Source organism: Monodon monoceros, unplaced genomic scaffold (genome assembly GCF_005190385.1).
Source record: "Monodon monoceros isolate NGI ecotype Baffin Bay Population unplaced genomic scaffold, NGI_Narwhal_1 Super_Scaffold_1, whole genome shotgun sequence".
Lineage (NCBI taxonomy): Eukaryota > Metazoa > Chordata > Mammalia > Artiodactyla > Monodontidae > Monodon > Monodon monoceros.
The window spans coordinates 82787214-82809258 of NW_021703765.1; positions in this window are offsets into that span (position 1 = coordinate 82787214).

A 22045-nucleotide genomic window follows, 5' to 3' on the forward strand; every position below is an offset into this window, starting at 1 on the left:
TGCAGGCAGCCTGTAGGCTGTAGGCAGATTGGAGGCTGCAGGCAGATAGGAGGCTGCAGGCAGATTGGAGGCTGCAGGCAGATAGGAGAACGTTTATTAGAAAAGGAAGCAGAAAGAATAAAAATACCCTATCATTCCACAGGGCAGAAAGAAACATGCCATTGCTATTTTTTATTAAATATAAGTTAATGTTTGCTTAATGAGTCCTATTGCATTTACCTTTTCTTTCTGAAAGTCTAACACTTCTGAATGTCTAACACTTAGGGATCTTAAGAATATTCAACGGCAGAGCCTATAAAATTTAAACCTCCAATAAAGAGTTAAAAAGCCGTTAAAGTAAATTGTTTCGGAGAACAGAGACATTACAAAATATCATTACATGTTCTCACATATGTTACTTGTTTAATTAGTCCGATATTAATTACTCTGCCACTTTTATTTATTTATTTATTTTTATTTATTCATCTTGTTTTACTTAATACCATTTACGTAACATAAAAGTAAACGATACAAAATAATATATAATTTATGATTATTATTTTTAATATACAATGTGCAGATATCCACTTTATATTTAAGTTAAATTTTTTAAAAGTATGTTCATAATTATTTATTACATTTATATTATATAATTTATCAGTTAGCAACACTAATAATGATATTATACTATTATGTAATTATATATCACATTATATTTATTTCATATTATATTATTATGGTTTCTTTTTAAGTCTGGTAGGTTATGTACTGGCTTTTTTTTTTTTTTTTTTTTGCAGAAGGTGGGCATCTCACCATTGTGGCCTCTCCCGTTGCGGAGCACAGGCTCCGGACGCGCAGGCTCAGCGGCCATGGCTCACGGGCCCAGCTGCTCCACGGCATGTGGGATCTTCCCGGACCGGGGCACGATCCCGTGTCCCCTGCATCGGCAGGCGGACTCTCAACCACTGCTCCACCAGGGAAGCCCTGCATTGGCTTTCTTAAAAGTCAATCATCCTAGTCCTATTTCCAGAGACACATAATTAAGTAAAACCTTCTGCTTTGACTCTGGTCATCCAGAAGAGAAAATGTAAATAGTAGAATTTTTCCCTTAAAAGTATTTATGTTGTAAATACTTCATGAACACGTAAGGAAACAAACTATCATGGTAAGTTGTAATCTTTATGCAACAGTCTAGTTGCTCATTCACTGTAGGTGAAAAAAGTAGCTTCCATATTGTCTTATTTACTATGGAGAACCTACCTGATATGAATGAGATCTGTTAATGTCTCATTAAAAATAAACACAACTGTAAAGAACGTATCACTAAATACTGTTACATAAAATGTCCATAGTGAACATATACAATGTAGCTATAGTTAAAAATCCTTAGACTTAAAAATCTCTTTGCACGAAATATATTAGTAGAAGATCTGCTTCCAAACGGAGCTGTATATTTGAATGAATGGTACAATGTAGAGAGATCAGGTGTTCGTTTATCTTACAGAGGGAAATGCCAAATTTAAAATAATGTTTACACAAGATCTGGAATAGTGCTCTTTGAAGTTAAATTTGCTAATTGCAAATAAAACCAGATAATCATCAAAAAAAAAAAAAAAAGGAAGAAGAGAAAATGTACTTCCGTTTCCACAAGGTCTGCTGGAGAATAACCTATGTTCTCTGAAGTTGCAGATTCAGACAGGAGACAGGAGCTGCGATGAGGACTCCGGCAGGTCGGCCACGCATGGCTGAAGAAGGACAAGAGACGCAGCGTCCATCTGGTACTGTCAACACCCCCAGCAGGTCATTCTTCTCCGCTTCAGAGAACTAGTCAGTCGACAGCTTAAACAGTGTGGCTTTTAAGACCCATGTACCCCAAGATGCAGGGAAATGAGAATATGAGAAGATGATTCACAGCAGGTTTGGGTTCAGACTCTACTTGGGCCAGATAATGCCCTGCTCTGTCACTCCCACCCCAGAAGGGGACACTTGGAAATGGAGAGATCTGAGTTGTCACATTGACTATGGAACCCTTTTGGCATTTAGGGCCTGGGATGGTGAGAGCCTGAAATGACCAGAATGGGACCTCACTATGAAAATGGTGCACCCCAAACACCTATAGCGTCTCCCACAGAAAAGCACCGGAACAGAGACAATGGGATCATTTGCTCTTCTTGCCTTGGAACCTCTCACACCAACAGGTGAACCTACTGACCACCTCCCTAATGAAGTTCAACTGCATCCATCATCCATGGTGATAATATAAACACAATTACTATATGAACCACTTTGCTGCACACCTGAAACTAACACAATATTGTAAATCAACTATACTTCAACTTAAAAAATTATTACTATAAAAATATCCAGTCTTTCCCATCCCACTCCCACAAAATAAAGAAGATTCCGACATGGCCTGTTAAGTTTCTGACCCTCTCCCTACAGAGGGATCAGCCTGGCCAGACGGCTCCTTTGAGATTTGTAGCAGGAAATAAGAAGGCAAGTGAGAAAAACGGAGTATTTGGGCACGAGTAGACAAGAAAGTTTTCAAGGAGTTGTTAGGGTGACAGAGGAGCCACAGCAGTGTCTGTGTGTGGAAGAAGAGACCAGCGAGGAAAAAGGGAATTTAGAAAATATCACCATGGTTTACAAGGACCCTGCATTCTTGGTGTCTGTGAAATATAATACATGTGTTTTGAAATGAAACTTTATTTTTTTTAACAGAGGTATAGGTTAGCAATTATGAAAGTACTTCTTAAACTTTTTATGTTTTCTAGGATTGAAAAAATACATAGATATATTGCAGAGCCAGATTTCTTAATGTTGGAGGAAAAAGTTATATATATGGAAATGGAGAGGATGGGAGTAAATCCTGTGGCATTAGACTGGAATCAGGTACTAGTATAAAGTACTACACACACACATACACACACACACACAAATATAGATATATGTGTGTGCACAGGTTGGTATACACACATGTATACCAACATTTCCTAGCTCTGTCCTCTAAGAGGACTTAGAAGCAGTGACACCCCAGTAACAATGAGAACACCTAATGCTCAGATCTTGGTTTCTAATACCAATTTTTAATAATAGGAATCAGGGCTCTTGGGGAAAAAAATGCTGACCCCAGGGCTGAGGCAGAAGAATTACTGGATGAACCTGGAGCATCTTGTGGTACAAGGAAGTGCTCAAATGTGACAGAAATACATGAAAAGATTACAAGAACCAACTTGAAGGAACTCAGAATGTTCAAAACCAGAACAATGTGTACAACAAAATAACTATGACAGTGTTGGCTAATAACCCATAGGATAAAATAAGTATCCATGAATTGATATAATATCAATCAATCAATTAATGGTACAGAAGAGCCAGTGTGTCTGAGAGTAGAATCCCAATGAGAAAAGCAAAAACTATGTGTGAAATGGAAAATCCCCATTAGACTAATGTTACAGGAATGAATGTTGTGAGCGGGTACCACCAAGTGATGCTAAAATAACACATGCACAGAACCCGAAGAGCTCCCCGTGGGAAACGCTGAAATCACTAAAGATCATGACAGCTCTATAGACATCTGGGAACTTCAGCAATGACGCCTCCCTAGAAGGAGTCATTAATATCCAAAAACGGCTGCCCAGCCTCTAGCATTAAACCGTTGGGCTGTTTGAAGGCAGAATGTATCTTATTTGACATCCGATGAGCAAAACATCTGGAGAAACAAATTGGGGTGAGGCCTTTCCAAGTGTGCTAATGAAACACGTGCTGTCAGGATGAGGCAGAAGAAAAGACAAGGTCAGGAAGCCCTGGGGCTTAATTGATTTGTCTTCTAGGAAAAGATGGCAGTGGGCAGAGTGACTCACCCCCAGGTATCCGGGGAACGTCATTAAAAGCTTATTAGGACACTAGTCCCAGGCAGCAGACCAGAGCATAAAGTTGGTTCACCACTAGCCCTGTCAGAATCTTGTTTTCTCATACAAGCGTCTTATTGTGTTTCTGTGCCCAAAGTCATTAACATACTATAACAGCTTCACGCCCAAGAATTTCTGTGCCTGAAGCCGGAAGCTGCTGTTTAGGGAAGGGAAAATTAAGTTCTCAGACTGTGGATTTTGAATGCACAAAACTGAAAAGGGAATTTTTCTCCAAACATGGGGTTTATTCCAAATGGCCTGTTAGGATGCCTTTGATGAATGACATCTCAAATATCTGGGAACGTGTGGCAGAGACGGGACGTGCCTCACGTATATCGATATACCTCCCTATACATCTTGCCTTGCCTCTCTTGCAGCTACACTGGGACTGATGACTTGCTCTGGGAGGGCAAGTAACATATATGGCTTCTGAGAAGAGGTATTTGAAATCCAGTGTTTCTTCTATCACTGTTTCCCCTGCTGCGAGGACCTAGTGGACCACTTGCAGTAGCGCAGCTACTAGGGAGGAGATGCCAGAGGCACATCACAGGTGCATGAAGAGTCAACCGTTACAATTTCAAGCCACTGAGATTTCAGAGTGTGTGTGATTCTGGCGATAAACACCCTGACTCTTCCAGAATGCCTCCTCCCAAGCCCACTGCAGCAAATACAGGAATGCCTGTTTTTCAGTCAACACCATCCAGAAATAAAATTTCTGTGCTTCAGCCAGAGGTGACTGCAGAGGTGACAGAAATGTTAGTTACCAGACTTGAAAATAGCCTTTGTCTGGTCACAAGGGCACGATTCCCAAATCTGACAGAGGGCTGGAGCTCCCTGGGCTTGGAGTGATGAATTATGTTCACGTGAGCTAAGCAGATTCCATAAATCATAAGAAATTTTTACCGAATCTACTGTGAATACAGCTGGAGCCCCAAGCCTGACACTTCACACATCTTAAATTGAGAATAATGGGTCCTTCTTTGACCATTTACCCAATAGGTAGAATAAAATATCAGAGCTGAAAGGGCTTTTAAAAATGATCTTAATGAATCCCTTCAGCTTATTGCAAATGTTTTATTATGTGCCATGGACTGTGCTAGAAACTGGGAATTCACGAATAAGTGAGACCCACTCCCTTTCCTCAAGGAGTTTATGTTTTAAGTGAAAACCGAATACAGAAACTACATAATGAGATGCACACAATAGACATATAAAGGGTATGGTGGGGCTTGCTGGAGGGGTAATTAGTGCAGCTTGGGGTAGAGAGAAAGCTTTGTGAAGGGATGATGCCCCATTGGGTCATAAGAATGCCTGGCAAAAAATATGGGACAAGAGAGATTTGTGCAGGCAGAGGCATGAAAGTATGAAAGAGCATGGTAGGGAAAGAGATAATAAAATTCTCAAACACTTACGTGGTCAGAGCTTGGTCTAAGTTCTTTGTACCCACACCTGCCACCACATTTAATTGGCTGTTGCTTGACTATAAGGTGGAGAAATGGCAGTGTGTGAAGCTGGACAGTATTGAACAGAAGGAAAATCTATTTCTGTGAAGATGTGATATAATCTAGGTTAAGTTATTAGTAAACAATAAATGTGTTTAAAGGGATTCAGGGGCACTAGTATGTGATACTACAGGATAGGAAACACTGTATAATTTTAAATAGATTGAATTATACCAGTATTTTTAGAAGGTGGTATCTTGGTTTGTAGTACTTTTTTTTTAATTGCTCATCAATTTTTACTCCTGCTTTTTTCATCCAGAACATAGTATATTTAAATGAACATTTTTACCCCTTATCCATTTTGTTTGTACGTTAAGGTAATTTAATTTGCTTCTAAGCCAGACTATAACAATGCATGTATAAAAGCTTGCAGGAAAAACAAGGGTGGCGGGGGAGGGGGGGGGAGAGAAGAAAGAACTAAGTATAGCTATTCTTTTTCTGAAATTAACTTCTTTGTGTTGCCGGGTCCCAACCTCCACTTATGCATTTAAAATTGTTACAAAGACTTGTAAAAAAGTTCAATGGAATTTGGCACCTTCTGAAAAATCAAAAGAGAAACTACAATTAAAATGTGCAGAAAGAAAATTCACATTTTCCCAGGCAAGGGAGTGAAGAGGCAACTGCGGGGAGGCTGCATTCTTCTAATGACAAAAAGTAAGTGATTCGAATAGGTAATTGGACTTGAATCTGGTGAATGCAGACGCCTTGGCTAGAACGGAAGCGTCTGTCTAGAGAGGCCGCAGTTAAAAGACCTCCTCCTCATGCTAATGACGTCATGCACCAAAACCAAGCCGGTGACACCAACAGAAATCAGTGCTGCAATGATGTTGCAGGCCCCCCTTTGGGAGAAGGACTGGGGTAGAGTTTGGGAAGCATTTCAGCTAAAGATAAAGAGTGGATTCCTATGGGAATGGGCTGGGTAGTTAACACATGAGCTGAACTGAGCCTGTCAGGTTAGGACACTTGCACCAGGTCTCCTCAAATCACATGGGGGCATCAGAGCTATTAACCAAGGACATGAAAGTATAAGGAGGCAGAGAAAGAGAAAGCTGAACCCCGTCTCTTAGACGGAGAATCCCTGATGGAAGAATGTATCCCAGACTTTAGACAACTTGGCAACAGCTGTTCTGTGAAGAGCATCGCAGCCTGGGAATGCGCGTGTGCCCTAATCCGGATGCTCGTGCTAATTTCAAGATAAGGACTGTTGAGCCGTTTCATGGCATAAAAAGACCGTAATCTGACTTTGTACTTTCCTAGTGCTTTGTGTTTATGCTTCTCATCTTGCTTTTTCTTATCACTGAGACATGATATATTCACCCTGTGCAAGTAGCAAGATCAGTATCTGAATAAAACATCCCTACTCTATGACATAACTCACAGCAAGATCCTTTCTGACCCACCTCCTGTAGAAATGGAAATAAAAACAAAAATGAACAAATGGGACCTAATGAAACTTCAAAGCTTTTTCACAGCAAAGGAAACCATGAACAAGACAAAAAGACAACCCTCAGAATGGGAGAAAATATTTGCAAATGAAGCAACTGACAAAGGATTAATCTCCAAAATTTACAAGAAGCTCATGCAGCTCAATAACAAAAAAACAAACAACCCAATCCAAAAATGGGCAGAAGACCTAAATAGACATTTCTCCAAAGAAGATATACAGATTGCCAACAAGCACATGAAAGAATGCTCAACATCATTAATCATGAGAGAAATGGAAATCAAAACTACAATGAGGTATCACCTCACACCAGTCAGAATGGCCATCATCAAAAAACCTACAAACAATAAATGCTGGAGAGGGGGTGGAGAAAAGGGAACCCTCTTGCACTGCTGGTGGGAATGTGAATTGGTTCAGCCACTATGGAGAACAGTATGGAGGTTCCTTAAAAAACTACAAATAGAACTACCATATGACCCAGCAATCCCACTACTGGGCATATACCCTGAGAAAACCATAATTCAGAAAGAGTCATGTACCAAAATGTTCATTGCAGCTCTATTTACAATAGCCAGGAGATGGAAACAACCTAAGTGTCCATCATCGGATGAATGGATAAAGAAGATGTGGCACATATATACAATGGAATATTACTCAGCCATAAAAAGAAACGAAATTGAGCTATTTGTAGTGAGGTGGATGGACCTAGAGATTGTCATACAGAGTGAAGTAAGTCAGAAAGAGAAAGACAAATACTGTATGCTAACACATATATATGGAATTTAAGAAAAAAAAATAATGTCATGAAGAACCTAGGGGTAAGATGGGAATAAAGACACAGACCTACTAGAGAATGGACTTGAGGATATGGGGAGGGGGAAGGGTAAGCGTGACAAAGTGAGAGAGAGGCATGGCCATGGACATATATACACTACCAAATGTAAAATAGATAGCTGGTGGGAAGCAGCCACATAGCACAGGGAGATCAGCTCGTGGTTTGTGACCACCTAGAGGGGTGGGATAGGGAGGGTGGGAGGGAGGGAGACGCAAGAGGGAAGAGATATGGGAACATATGTATATGTATAACTGATTCACTTTGTTATAAAGCAGAAACTAACACACCACTGTAAAGCAATTATACTCCAATAAAGATGTAAAAAAAAAAAAATCCCTGATCATACGCAGATGGCCCAATTCTCAAATAGTGTCCTTGTATCTTGGAATGTAATGTCATATATTTCAAACTGTGGAGCATTTACAGTGAGGAGAAGATCATTGTAAGAAATATTATGTCCATATTGTTAAATATGAAATCTGTGTTAAGATGGAATTTTATGTGTTTCCAAGTATGGTATAGACTCTAAACCCTTGGTTGATGTCTAATAGATAAAGAACTCTAACAAGTGGAAAAGGAAAAAACAAAGTTATAGATAGAAAATATGACCAAGAAGAAAAAGAATTGAAAAATAAACTTTGACCTTTCCAGTAACAAAACGTATTAAGTATACCATCTCTACTGATAATATTTTAGTTATATATAAAATTATTTGCACAAACATGTAACAGCCCAACTTTGTAGTTATGTCACAGCAAAAAGAAATGCTCTGAAAACTAATATTTCTGACTAAAAAGAGGGGAAAAAAGAAAAAAAAGGAAATCAGGTGATGGAATATTGAAGAACTTTCTAAAATAATTTATGGTTGTTTGTCATTGAGTTCAGGTATCCAGACTGGATTCACTGGGCTTCTAACGGCCAATTTTATCCCAATGGATTGCACTGAAGGTTGACCACCAAAGCAAACACAAATCAACAGTTTAATTTATGGTCTTTAAAGGAAAATATATATTAAAGTGTCTGTTGTGCTGTACCCCTCAGTGGAAGGTATTTGAAACTAATTACTCTAAGTGCTAGAAGAAGTTTGATTAATACAATGGCTTTATCCACATTAATCAATGTCACTGTCCAGAAACCGTGCGCTCTTTGGTGTCACTGGTTGAAGCTTTATTCAATTCAAACTCAAGTTATTAAACCAAGGCTCAGGGGCGCCCACTATCTGGCCAGTAGAGAACTCAGGTACCACGTATAGCTTTAGGGGTTTCTCTCTGTTATCCCTGTGTTTTCTCATAAAGGTGAGCAGTGGGAGGGGAGGGGACAAGGGGGGGCTCTGCACCCCAAGACCCAGGCCCAGGGGTGTCAAAACTCATCCGACTGTACTTAACATGGGTGCATCTTATTGTCTGTTAATTACACTCCCCAAAGTTGATTTAAAACAGGTAATGGAGAAAACACATAAAGATTCTTGGCAACTAGTAAATGAAACGAGCTCCAAGTTATACAAAACATCTTTTCTACGCTGGGTAACGTTCTTTCCAATTTTCTGTAAATGCCTTAAGAGGGCTGTCCTGAACATCATTTTGTTAGTTGAAAACTCTGAAGTTTCTCTCCCCAAACCTAGAGCTGTACACTGTTGCCTAAATATATTTACTAATTTCGGAACTTAACGGCTGCTTCTTGGAGTTGCACATTATTTACTTCATCTGAAGCACAGCAGGGTCCCAGGAAAACAAGGTTATCTTTCCTCCAATCTCTAGAAGCAAGAAGAAGGAGGAAGGAAAATCAACAGTCTGATCATCATTCTTCTCCACATACAGTATATAGGTTGGGGTGGGTCATTATTCATCTGTGCCGGTGGAAATTGGATTCTAAATACTGGAGAAGCAGAAAGCAAATTTTGAGAGCAAAATATGCCGTTAACTTCACGGCCGAACAGCCTGCTGAGGGATCTTTAATTGCATATGCCACAGTTTCAAGATCCGTGGCACATTCCAAGATGATCCTGGGTCTGTGGTTTCTAGGTTGTTATTCCTTTCGAAAAATCAATTATGAAATTTACAGTCTATCATCTTCCCCACACAGACGTGTCTTCAGGTGGACTCCCGAGAAGTGTTTGGAATTAAATATGGGAAGACCTAGTTTTCAGTGTAGCTTTTGCCACCGGTTAAACAATGCAAAGAGCCCAAAGGGATGTATTGTTTTTGCTTTGTTTTGTTGTTGTTTGCTTGTTCTAGATCAAGGGTCAGCCCCCCCCCCCCCCCCCACAAAGGGCCAAATAGGAAATCTATTGGCGGGCCAGAAAAGGCAAACTCGAGAACATTATATAATTATTTCTATATTCATTTAAAAGGTAAAAACATTTTTAGCACGTGGGCTTTGCAGGACTAGAGGCTGCCCACAGGCCATAGTTGCTGACCCTGTTTTCGATGGTCTCTAAGGCCTGAACCGACCCTGACCATGGAAATGTACGTGGCTTGCTCCAGACTACCCACAGCTAATTAGAGCACTTAGACTAACTCAGGTCCCTGTGATTTTCCCCAATATGCATAGTTCATTAGACGTCCCTTAGTGCTATAACAAATTATCACACTCTTAGTGGTGTAAAACAACAAATTTATTGTCTAACAGTTCTGGAAATATATGAAAGGGGCATTTTGTGGGTAAAATCAAGGTGTCGGGCAAGGCTAGTTTCTCCCAGAGGCTCCAGGGGAGAATCTGTGTCTCACCTTTTCCAGCATCTAGAGGCTGCCCGCGTTCCTTGGCTTATGGCCCCTCCTCCATCTCGAAAACAAGTACTGTAGCATTTCAAATCCCTCTGTGACATTGACCCCTCTTCTGTTTCCTCTTTCAATTATAAGTGTAACAGAGAAGAGCAAACGTGACTGTGTTGGATCTATTCCTTTAGCTCTAACCCTTGTGCTCTGTTGCCTGTGCTGAGTCATGCTGGCTCTGCACCTTTTGCAAAAGAATGTTGCCTGGAGCCTGAAATACACATGGTAGCCTAGTACATATTTGTGGATGATATGGACAACAACAAATACATCAGAAGGGACTTTCAAAGCTAGCAAACGTCTGGATTTCTCTGGCAGTCCAGTAGTTAAGACCTCGTGGTTCCACTGGAGGGGGCACGGGTTCGATCCCTGGTCGGAGATCCCGCATGCTGCACGGCCAAAAAAATAAAAATAATGCTAGCAAACACCTGCTAACATTTTGCCTTCACATTTCCCATCCCATCCCTAAGATGAGAATGGTGAGCTAACCATTTTGATATTTGGAGCTCAAGCAATCTGCCAATGTTAAACTCTGGAGCAGTTTTGTGTAATCTTGAAACATTTGAATGTCCCTTCCCTAGCATGCCAATAATTGAGTTTAAAGCTTTGTGTCTGTATATGCGATGGGGAATCCTCTCACAGCTTATTCAAAATCACAGGTACAAAAAAGCCTTGGAATGAACCGTTTGCCCCTAGTAAGACATTCTTAATGAATGAAATAGCAGTCAGTTTTAAGGAGACAATATAGACCGTTTCACTTCCTCTTGCAAATCTTCTTGGGAAAATGATGGGAGGGCATGTCCTCCTGAGACAATCTGATGGGTCCTGAGGGATTAGAGGTTAGAGAGAAAAATTAAGAGCCTTTGTTTCAGTATCCACCCTAACCTTCCCACACCCTGGCTGCCAGGTCCCCTGTCTCTCCACCTGATGTTTACAAGTGTAGTTGCTATTCTGTGATGAATTCATTACCCGCACCTCATGTCAAACTGTCTAGGACAGAAACCATTAAAAATGAGCTCCTTTGTTTTAAATTAGACACTCGGAAAGCCCATTTTCAAGTACAAATGAATAATGGTGTTTTTACGACCAGGGAGAATTCGTTTTCCTCCTGCCATCTTGTTCAAGGCACAGTCACCTGTTCACTAATTTTCATTTATCTGGATGTTCATTTTTCTAAATTGGACCCCCTTCTCTACCGCAAAACTTATTCAAGTGGCAAAGCATCGAGAAACCACAGCACTCTTTGCAGAACAAGAAAGATCACGATATTGTCAGAAAATAGCCAAGTTAGCGTTCTGTGCTAAATTAGGTGCCGTTGGACCCTGGGTTTTTAACTCTGCTACGGCAACAAAACTCCTGTCTTTCCTAGAATCCCTCCCCACTTTTTGTTATATTAGCCAAAATCAGTTTTTGTTGCTTTTACTAAAGGTTCGGCTTAACTTCCTTCTCCACGCCATTGTTTTCTGTCATCCAATCTCCTTTTCATAGATATCTGAGATGAAGCTGTCTCATGTTCTGGAACTTTCCCCAAACAAGCCATCAAAACATAAACAGCTAGAGGATCAGCAGGAAATGCACAGACACAGAAAACTGGAGGATGGTTTGAAAGCCATTAATGAATTTTCACCTCTCTGTGCAGTATATAAAAGTGTCACCTAAAAGTATGGCTAGAAAGACATCCTTGTCAAGATAAAGGCTTTCAGCACAGTCAGGACTGTGGGGATTATATTAAAATGTCACCACTAGTAAAGATGGAGTTTGCCAGTCCTGCAAAAAAAAACGTTTCCACAAATGCCATAGGAAATACCACACTTAATCTCCATCTTAGTCTACATTTAAAATAAATTTTATTTTTTAAGACAGCCTTTGGTTTACAGAAAAATTGTGCAGAAAATACAGCAAGTTTCCATATGCTCCTTTTCTCTACACAGCTTCTTCTACTACTAGTGTGATGCATTTCTCACAAAGGATGAACTCATATCGTGTCATCATTAACTATAGTCCGTAGTTTACATTAGGGTTCACTTTTTGTGTTGTACATGTCTGTGGTTTTGACAAATGCAAAATGCCCTGTATCCACCATTACAGTGTCACACATGTAAGTTGCACTGCCCCCCAAATCCTCTGTGTTCCACCTCTTCGTCACTCTCCCCCCAACTCCTGGCCACTACCAATCTTCTTACTGTCTCCATAACTTTGCTTTTCCCAGAATGACAGGGGTTGGAATCATACAGTACGTAGCCTTTCAGATTGGCTTCTTTCACTTAACATTCTAAGGTCCTTCCATGTCTCGCCATAGCTCTGTAGCACATTTCTTTTTAAATCTCTATTCTAGTCTATGAGTATTTTTTCCAGTTTTATTGAGAAATAATTGACATACATCGCTAAGTTTAAGGCGTATAGTGTGGTGGTTTGATTTGCATATACTGTGAAATGATTGTTGCAATAGTACATGTATCATTTTAAACGAAAATCTGACTTTTTCTTGTCACCTATTTGTTGGGGAACACTCTTCCATGGATCTCTCACAGGCCATAATGGCTTCCTGCCGTTCAGTAAGAGTTGAAACCAACATTTTATGTACGTATGTGTATGTGTATTTCTTTATTTATTGAAACCAACATTTTACATGCAGTGTTATAGAACAGGACAGAACAAAATAGAACAGAAAAGAAAGAAGAAAATATTGAAGCTCATTGCATGTAACAAAGAAATTAAAGATTTGTAAAATTTTGCCTCCGTTGTACAAGAGTGTGTGTTTGCATGGGTAGTGAGACATGAAATATATTTCTTACCACAGTTGTCTGTGTATCTGTGTATCTGGGGAATTGATTCCAGGAAACCCCTCCGTGGATAACAAATACAATGGATGCTGGAGTTCCTTATATAAAATAGCATAGTATTTGCACATAACCTATGCACATTCTCCTTATACTTTAAATCACCTCCAGGTTACTTATAATACCTCATACAATGTAAATGAGGTGGCAAATTCAAGTTTTGCTTTTTGGAACTTGCTGAGATTCTTTTCTCGAATATTTTTGATCCATGGTTGGTAGAATCCACAGATATGGAAGCTGTAGATATGGATCCGGAGGGGTGACTGTATGTGTTTTTCACTGTGAGTTGTAGTAAACAATCAGATCACTAAGTTTTGGTGGACTCTGTTACACAGATACAGTAAAGTAGAACAGGTGACGATACGACGACTTTTATAATTTTCTTATATTGTTGTTGTCTACGTGGCCATGTTTTTAAATAAAGTGAACATGCTTTGGGTTTTTATGGGGTAGTGAGAAAATACATATAATTGTTAAACATATATATGTGTATTCCTATATAAGTTTATTATGAGTTGTTCTGATGTAAAATATGTGTAAAACACCATTTACAATTAATAATAAAAATATGATGTTATTTATCGTAAATTCCATATAGCTAATTGATACTCAGTTAATATTTTTGTTGATTTTTGTGGGTCTTGTGTCTCAGGAGACAGAACATGGTTGCAGCTTAACCATGACTTGACTGATGGCGGAGCATCTCACTCCGTTCTTCCCATTAAGCATATTGTCACTGTATCTGATCTGTGATCTACTTGAAATGATTTTTCACCTTCAAATGATTTAGATTCATTAGACTGAAACCTCTTTCAGCTTCAGCACTGCTCTTTGCAGTAGTGCCAACTATCTCTATTGCCTTTGGAAGAGTTGCAGGGGATCGGATCATTGTTCGGTTTTAAATTAGTTGATAATGGTTGTATTTACAACAAGCTCACAGAATGCTTGGGAATCAGCTCTTGCAAGCTGGCATGACCTGGCTTTCAGCATAGCACTCTTACCAACTAAGTTGCCTTTATTTTGAAATATGGGAAGGCTTAGGTGTAAAAATGGCTGTGAATTTTTTTATTACCTCCATTAATTTGTGAAGGGGTTTACATAATCCTCTTTGATTATATATAAATCATCCCTGTTCCTGCCTGGTTTTTCTTCATTGTCTGGATAAGAGACGCTGCACACTAATTATTCATTCATAAGAGCAGATTGGTTGGTGCGCAGCAAAAGCTTTTCTAATGGATTCATTGGAAGTATCACTGGGTGCTTGGAGAACTCAGCAAATGACTTTGAACAAGCACTTCTCACAGTGAATGGTGATAATGCAAAGTAAATTGTGTAATAAATTCCACCACTGACATGGCAATTGAAAAAACCGCTAGCCTGAGAAGTCCCCATTTTCGGATTTTAGAAGTAGAAAACGGCAATTTCCTGACGCCAAATTGTCCCAGATCAAATCCCAGATGTGCTACTTACTTGCTTGCTAGACTTTAGGCAAATTGCAATCTATATGCCTCAGTCTCCTCATCTGTAAAATGGGTGTAGTATCAATAGTTCCCAAGCATTTATGACAGCACGGCATGAAGTAAGCCATAGGTAAGTGCCAGCTGTAGTTATCATTGTGTTACTGGGTCCAAGCTCGTCCTGCCGTCTGCATGACAGGCCAATCAATCAAGAAGGGAGGTGCTGGGGCAAGGAATAGCGACTTTATTCAGAAAGCGCTCAGACCTAGGAGCTGGTGGACTCGTGTCCCAAAGAACCATCTTGCCCAGGTTTGGATGCTAGTTTCTTTTACAGAACAAAAAGGTGGAAGTGAGGAAGGAAGGAAAGTAAAAAAGGCAAATACGGGGGCTTCCCTGGTGGCGCAGTGGTTGAGAGTCCGCCTGCCGATGCAGGGGTCACGGGTCCGTGCCCCGGTCCAGGAAGATCCCACATGCCGCGGAGCGGCTGAGCCCGTGAGCCATGGCCGCTGAGCCTGCGTGTCCGGAGCCTGTGCTCTGCAACGGGAGAGGCCGCAGCAGTGAGAGGCCCGCGTACCGCAAAAAAAAAAAAAAGAAAAAAGAAAAAGGCAAATACGTTGCTGCAAATATTGCCTGGTTCTCATCAGACTCCAGAGGGGATGCAGTAATTTCGTCTTTCCTGCAGCCATTCACAGGTGGGCCTGATCAGGATGTTTCCTGTGAGCTTAAATGAAGATATTTTAGCTTAGCACTCAGGCGTGGGAGGCAGGGGACTGGAGATGGACCATTATGCGTACCTTAAGCAATAGGCAACATCCCTTTAGTGATTAACTTGTAAGGAAAGCAATAGAACACAAAGGTTAAAGTAAAAGAAACAGATCCATTATGGAGTCAGATTTGTTCCTCCGTATTGCAATTGCACATGAAATGTAACAGTCATGATCCTAGAAAGACCGTATGTCATACACAAGTGGGTGATCAAATATTAATACGCAGGACCCCTTAAACGGGTGTGGACAGGATTAAGGTAACCAATGAAGTATGATGAAGCCCCCAAGACCTAGCAAGAGTGGGAAGCAGTTAGTCCTCCAAAGCTTAAAGGGCAAGAGGAAAACGTTATTCCCAGAACGCAATGAGACACCCGTTGGGATCTGTGGCCTTTGCAAAAGGAGGCAGACGCCTTGGAACTCTGCCAGGCACACGGTTGGGTGTAACACTGCTGGGGACTGTTCCATGCAGTCCCTTCCAAGTGGTGCCTCGGAGATAAGGCTCTTTCTATTGTGTGGCTCCACCGTCTCACCAGCCTTCAGTCCAACCCTGCACGCAGAAGAGACAGGACGGCGCAGGGCAGCAGCCCATGCATTTTTGAAGCCTGAAAGTGACATGTATCACTCCAGCCCATATTGCATTGACTAGAATTTAGTCATATGGACCTTAAAGAATCACAGGAGCTACAGAATACAATCCTCCTGTGCTCGGGAAAAACAATGACTGAATTCGGTGAACATCTGGCATGAAAAACGTAGACACAAAAATTAATCAAGAGCCGATCTAAGAAAGAAATTGAAAACTTTATTTGAGCCAACCTGAAGATTATAGCCTGGGAGACAGCCTTTTAGAAAGCTCTGAGGATATTTCCGAAGAGGTAAGTGGTGGGGGGAGATCAGTATAGATGTGATTTTGGCGAAGGGGTACCTCTAATCAAGGGGTGTGTGTGATCACATCTTGGTAAAAGGTCACTATGTTCATGAGAAACAGATATTTTAGTTCATGGTTTTAGTGCTTTTAATGCTTTTCCAGGTATGGGAAGATGCAAGAAACTGGGTTCATAGCATTTTCTCTTGAAAATATCTAACTGTCTTATGACCAATTCTGCATTTTCCCAGAGCACAAAATGTCTCATCCTGACCTTCACCCTGAATCCCTTTCAGGGTGTCTTGTACGTCAGCAAACACGGTGACTAACGACTTGATTCTTGTCGAACTGGATGGTGGGCAACATTCTTTCTTTTACAATCCCCTCCCTTTTGGTCTTAATTTCAACCAAGGTTCAACCTATCTGTCTCATGGTCCTAGGAATGCTCATTCCCAGTTCAGGTGAGGATTTCGTTGATCGGCCATGCAGTGTGCTCTTGCTGTACTAAGGCCCTGTTAACAGTCATCAAAGGCCTCTGAGCCACCTGTCATACTGGTCTGTTATGGTCCAGGAAACGGTTCCCTTTTGTTGCTTCTTCCCATATTTAGAGTTACACTATTACAATCATTGATCTCATAGAAATATATAATTGGCCAATTGTTCCAAGCTGCGTAGTCATCATTATTTTTATTGGAGGCTAAATGAAACAATAATCAATAATAAACAGAAACAATAATCTTGTAAACTAGGCAGAACACAAGGAATATAGCTAGTGACACTAATAATGTCATAAGTAAGTCTTTAAGCCAAGAACTTCCATTAGGTGTGGCCCAGTATCTCCCCAGGTCGTCTGACCAGCCTGCTTTGTTTGCACCAGTCTTTAAGGGAAATGATACATTGGCATTGTACATAAAGCTCACCAAAGATGTCTGCACGGACAAGGCGAAAGGTGGGTCATCACGAGCCTTTATAGGACTGAAAGAGGAATCTTATCTTCTAACCAGTTAACGTGGCTGGTGCCAGAAGGAGAAAAATTGATCTTTATGGTTGAGCAGGTACTTCTGCCACTGGGGAGGTCTGAGTTAATGCACACTGCAGCCGCACATGGCACACTGGAGGGGAGGGAGGAGGCCACATCGGGCAGAGAAAAGATTCTGTTTAATGTTTTTTCTCTTGCCTTTGATGAATTTTTATTTCATCAGAACAAAACGGTGAATTGCCTACATGATAAGCAACTGATAAAGATCAGCACGCTCTCTTCTTGTTTGCAGTCTTTTGACTGAGATGCACACGTGTATATTTCAATGACCATAAAATAGGACCATATGCATTAAAGGTAGGATAAACAAGGTATACTTTCACTTCCGCGTAAATTTAATCTGCTATCCTAATGGGGTTTTATACCACAGGTCATTAGTTCTTTCCATGTTTACATCATATACTCTTTAAAAACATGCTACGTAAAATCAGTGTCAATGTAGTAGAAAGTTTCCAAGTGAAGGTGCCAGTGGGACAATTAGACTTGCCAATTTCAGATCATTGGAATCAATATCAGAATTTTGTAACACGTGACAGCATTTACTGCCTTTGATCGCCTCAGTCTTCTAATTTTATTTATTTTTCTTATTAATTGTTATTGGAGTATGGTTGCTTTACAACTTCTAATTTTAAAATGGGGGTAAAGCACCTATCTCTCAGGATTATTTTCACGATTTAATGAAATAATTCCACGTTTGTGTGTATACATAAACGTTCAACACATTTTAAACACTTATTTACTTTATCTCCATTATTCTTAAAATTAGGGAGAGTAGGATACCAGCTTCTGCTTGGCAACTGCTATGCAGATCGGCGACCTTTGAAAAACTTTTAAAAACACATTCGTTTTAATTTTGTTTTTTAAAATGAAGCAATCAAACATAGAGTTTCACTTTGGGCAGATTTATAATGTGTTTTAAAATCTCAAAACTGTGTTTATAGTAGCATATTTATGAAAAGGCTGTGGGGCTTTTTTTCTATTTTATCATGCTACCATAGCAATTCTTTCGAAAACTTAAGCAATAGATGAGGCTTCCTTTGTACCTCAAGGTCTGTTGAAGGAAATAAATGAGATTAAGAGGGTAATGAGAGAGGGTGTTCTTCAATGCGCTTTCAGCCAGTGCCATGCATGGCTGAATAAGGAAAGAAAAACCAGTGCGAACAGGCTTAAACCCTCCTACTCTGCCCTCCTGCCTCTCCACGCTTCTTCTGTATGTGTGTGTGCACACGCATATGCGTGTATGTGTGTGTGTGCATACACACACGTGTATCTATGCACGCACACAAACACGGATCTTGTCACTTGGAGTGTAGAGAATACTTAAATTCTGCAGAAACACAATGGAAATGGATAGCTATGGAAGGATTCTTTTTTACTACATGTTCAAAGGCAGAACTCATGCTGAAAATGTAGTCACGGGTTTAAATGGACAAAGGATACCTCAGTTTTGGAGACTTTACAAGAAGCACAGAGCTATCATAGAGATCAGAGTACATTTGAATACGGCATCAAAGAGGATGCTGGAAAGCAGCAGAAGGACCATCGGACAGGGCGGTGATGTAGGCTGGTGTGAGGAAGAGCTCTTGAACTGGCCGTGTTAAATCGTGTTTAAACCGGGATCATTTTCCAATAAGCCTGTCCAAGCCCTGGTGGCAATATGGCGGCCTTCGCAGAGCCCAGGACACAAGCCAATGGGAGTATTTGTAATACTCAAGTATTACTCAAGTAATACTCAAGCATGAGTATTTTAGCAAAATAAATGGAGGCGACCACAATAGTTGACTCTGGTTTGTGTCTTTTTTGGCAGATCTTACTACGAACGGACTATCTTCCTTTTTGTGATTTCTCCCATTGTGGAAACACGAACTGTGAACACCGTGGAAGGATCTGGAGACTCAGTCCTTGAAATAATATATTTCCACTCTTAGCTAAAGGGACTTGTCTGTTCTTTTTGCCTCATTAACCACTTCTTCAAACGCTCTGGAAATTCACGTTCATCGTATAGTTTCTGTCTTCCAGAAAGACTCTAGGTTAAAACAGAGAGAAATCTGAGCCTTTGGGAATTTACACTGGGAAGGGAGAGGCAGAATGGGACAATGTTAGTCATGCATTTTGCCTCTGAAGCTACTTGTAAAAGTTCTTCTCTCTCTTCCTTGACACAGCTCAGGTGTAACAGGAAACAGCTACTGGCAGAGACCCTGAATTTCAAGTACATACCATGTGGCGGGTCAAATACTGCAGAAACAGGGAGTGCAAGTTAGGGGACCAGCTGAGTGAGTTTCTAGTCCAGCCAATTCAGCTTGCTGGACCTCAGTTTCCTTGTACATGAAGTGAGAGGTCTCTAAGATCCTATTTAGTACTGAAACTATATTAGTAAATTTTGAAATCAAAAAAGGCAAATTGTCTCATGTAACTGGAAAAGCCAGGTGTGATACAGGCTTCAGGCAAAGTTAAATTCCAGGGGAGGGAGGTGTGGCAGAAACATCATCGGATCTGCCTTCTTTTGTGTGATGGCATCAAACCTACGAAGTCCCTTCAAATTAGTGGCAGTGATGTCTTCAGAGAATTCCAAACTTCATCGTTATAGCTTCTGATCCAAAAGAGAAAAAATGTGTATTTAAAAAAGACTCATCTTAAGTTCAAAAAGTCCTGTGCAGTTGGTTACAGATCATCATTACTGATATCTTTACAGCTTATGATCCAAGGGGAAAGCTACAATAATGCCTAAGAGAAATGATAAACGGAGTGCTATGGGGGTCAGAAGACTCAACACTGTTAAGATGCCATTTTCCCCCAAATTGATTTATACATTCAGTGAAATCCAGTCACAACCCTGGAAGGCTTTCGCAAGCTGAGCGTGGCGTCAGGATTCAAGACATCCCCGTGATTGTGTCCTCTACATATTCGTGCCTCTGTGTGTCCTCTCCCCTTGAGTGTGGATCGAATCAGTGACTTGATTCTAACAAAAGTGATGGACGCCACTCTGAACTGCGTATTAGGTAGGACTCCATCTCGCTAGTAGACATGGCTAGATCACTGCTACTTGCTAGTAGTAGTTCCTAGATTCGCTCTACGATCTCTCATTTGCTGGCTTCGGAAAAGCAAGCTTCTGTGAAGCCAGCTGCAAGGAAATGAATCTGCCAACAAGCTGAGGGATCAGGGACGTGGACCCTTTACTAGTCAAGCTTCCAGATGAAGACCCGGGCCTGGCAGCCTCCTTCAAACGCGGTCTGGTGAGACCCTAAGCTGAGGATCCAGGAACCTGTGCCACATTCCTGACCCACAGAACCTGTCGGACCGTAGATGAACTGTTTTAAGTTGCACGTCTCTGGTAACGTGCTAGGCAGCAATGGGTACCACTCCACGAAGTCTTAATTTCATGCAGAAATGCAAAGGCTCCAGAATAACCAGATAGGGTGGAAAAGAATTTCCCTTCTTCCCTTCTAGGTTCTATGGCTGTTCTAATAGTTAAATTGACATAAGATGGTAACAGGAGAAAAATACAAAATTTGTATGTATAGGTGCCCCATAAAAATGTGAAACTCCCTGGCTGTAAGGTAATTGGGGCCTATATACCATCTTGAGCTAAAGTTAAGCAACTGCTCTTAACCACAAAGGGCAGTCGCTTTCTAAAACAGAGGGTTGTACATCACGTCATTGAATATGTGATCGGGCTGCAGGAGAACAAAATGTGCCACCCTGGAATGTTTTGGCATGTGGATGATTTCCAGCCGAAAACAGTCAAGGCCCAAAAGACTCAGGGAGAAACTTTGACCTACCCCCTAACTTCTTAAAAGAGTGTAGATTGAGGGCCTGTTCCAGGAAGGGAGCGTCACCAAAGGTAACCATAGTATGAACTAGCTGTGGAGACGGGGGTGGGCGGGGGGGACCCAGCAGTCTGTTTGTTAAAATTCCTCCGTGTCCCACTGTCCCTGCTTGGCTCAGCAAACATCTATTTACCAGACATTTGCTTTTCCATCTCCGTGTGAATTGCCTTCCTCTAACCTCAGCATCTTCTTTGGTCTTTAGCTGAAGATGGTATTTAAGGTGAGGGTCTCGGCCATGTTGGCAACTTACTCAGTTTCCCTGGGTCTCTCCCACGTATACATGGGATTAAACTTGTGTTTGATTTTTCTCCTGTTCATCTGTCTCACGTCAATTTAATTCTTAGACCAGCCAGAAGAACCTCGAAGGGGAGAGGAAAACTTCTTCCTGCCCAACAGGACTCAAATAAGACAGGTGAATATGAAACTCTGCCTCTGGGTGGTATATAGAGAATTAAGAACTTTGAACCCATATGCTTGCTAGGACAAGACAAGTAAAAGTAAATTGACCAGACGAAAGAGAAAGCGGTAAGGTCCCTGGGGAGGCACATCCCACAGCCGTCTAGACACAGACACTGTCTCTTTACTTCTCAGGTATGTTGCTCTGCAGATATGAAGTCCCAGGGTTATCAGGCAAAATCGTTTCTCCAAGAGAAGCAGAGTTGAATGTGAAATCTCCCAGTTTCAAATTCAGACTATCCAACTCTCTTTTGATTTTTAACATGGCTCAGGTTAACACTGAAGGGGTTATGAGAAAGAGAAAGCGGCTCTTAGAGAAATTACGGCCTGCAGAGATCAGTTTAAAACCTCC